We start from the raw sequence: 2,066 nt of genomic DNA, 5'->3' as shown, positions 1-2,066 counted from the left end.
GACTAATAAAATTATTATTTTTTTAAGTTGATATTTGGTTAATTTTTAAAAATTAAAGATTAAATTATAAATTTTAATAATATAAAAATAAAATATTAGCCTAAAATCTTGCTTAGTATTGATAAAAAGTAGTCTCCTACATTTCTCTCCGTATATGTATATATGAAGTGACAACAAACTAAAAAGAAGAGTAATTGAGTACCCATTTTCAATTTTTTCTGAAAGAGATTCAACAAACAAAATAAATTGAAGAACATCAATGGTCAACAACAAAGTCAAATTGTCATCACTACTCATCAGCACCAATTTTTTGTAGCTACATATAACAGTGAAAATGTACATATCTGGCGCCATTTGCACCGTTTAATCCTCCCTTGCAGACACACAAAAGCATTAGGGAATTGGAATCTCTACTCACTGTGTTAATGGTTGCATTGCACAATGCAAAAACATATGAGATTATATATTGAGACTTAAATATAAAGCATCATATAATTAATAATCTGTCGTCCACTGGCCTTTATAATTTTGGGGCACTATCACAATGTCACTAAAACACTTTTAAGGAAGGAAATTTAGAGAAATTAAAAGGGTGTAATATACTTATGCTTGTTTTTATGGCATTATATATTGGCGACAATGACAACCCCCAATAATAGGGCATATAATTTATGCACTAAACCCAGACCACACATGGATCTTAGCTTATTTGTCGCAATATTAGAGGAGATCGAATCATTGAGATATCTAGATATATATCTTAATAAGTATGAATAAATTAATTATCAATAATTAATTTAAGGGTTAGATATGATTTTGATTCCTAAAGTAGGGGTTAAAAATTTTTTTCGTCCCCAACCTTTTTTTACTTTTAAAATCGTCCCTAAGGTTTAACTTAATTTTAAAATCGTCCTTCGGACGAAAATATCTTTCTCCCTTCTTTCTCAAAATCAACCAGAACCAGAAGTTGAAGCTGAACCAGAAGCAGAAGCAACAACAACAAAAAACAGAAGAAGAACAACAACAATAGATAATGAAATCAGAACAACAACAACAACATAAACAACTAGAAGCAAAAGAACAACAACAATAATGGATAATGAAATTATATATAAGAAGAACAGCATCGTCGTCATCATCATCATCAAAACTCAGAATCCACCACCACTACCCCCACCCACTACCACTTCATCACTATCTGCATCACCCCACCCAGAACTCAAAAAAAAATCATCATCATCGTCATCATCATCAAAACTCAGAACCTATAACTCAAAACACAGAATAACAAGAACCCAAAACTCAAAACACAGAAAAACAAAAAAATCATCATCATCATCGTCATCAAAACTCAGAACCATTAACAAAACTCAAAATTAAAATTCTTCATTTTTCATTAACAAAACTCAGATACAATTACAATAATCAGAAATCCCCAAATTCATCTTCAATTACAAAAATCAAAAATCCATAAATATAATTACCAAAAATCCCTCTGAAAATTCTTGTTGTAGATTTCGCACATGACCACCACCCAGAGGAAGAGACGCTGCCAAGGACGCGAAGAACACGACCACCACCACCAGCTCTTCGACAACGACGAAGAACACGAGGGCGCGGGCCAGACGAGGGCGACAACAACGACGAGGGCAAGGAGGAGAAGCAAAAACAACGAGTGGCGTGTGACGTCCACCCTCGTGGTGAGATCCAGCGGCGAGGACCGAACAACGAGTAGCAGGAGCGGCGACGGCGAGGAGCAACGACGGTGGCCCTTTCCTTCCCCACTTTCCCTTCCCCCTCTTCTTCCCTGAACCAACCCCCCTTTAGCGTGATACCCTTCCCTCTTTCTCCTTAATCCATTTTCTTTTTTTTTTTTTAGGTAGGAGTATTTTCAGAATAAAAATTAAAAATTTGGTAAAAAAGACGATTTATTTTAAAATTAAGTTAAATCTTAGGGATGGTTTTGTAAGCAAAAAAATATTAGGAACGACAAAAATTTTCAATCCCTACCTTAGAGACCAAAATCATACTTAACTCTTAATTTAACTTAATATTTATAATTTTAC

The sequence above is a fragment of the Arachis ipaensis genome, chromosome B06, assembly GCF_000816755.2.
Source record: "Arachis ipaensis cultivar K30076 chromosome B06, Araip1.1, whole genome shotgun sequence".
Lineage (NCBI taxonomy): Eukaryota > Viridiplantae > Streptophyta > Magnoliopsida > Fabales > Fabaceae > Arachis > Arachis ipaensis.
This window is presented reverse-complemented; position numbering follows the sequence as displayed.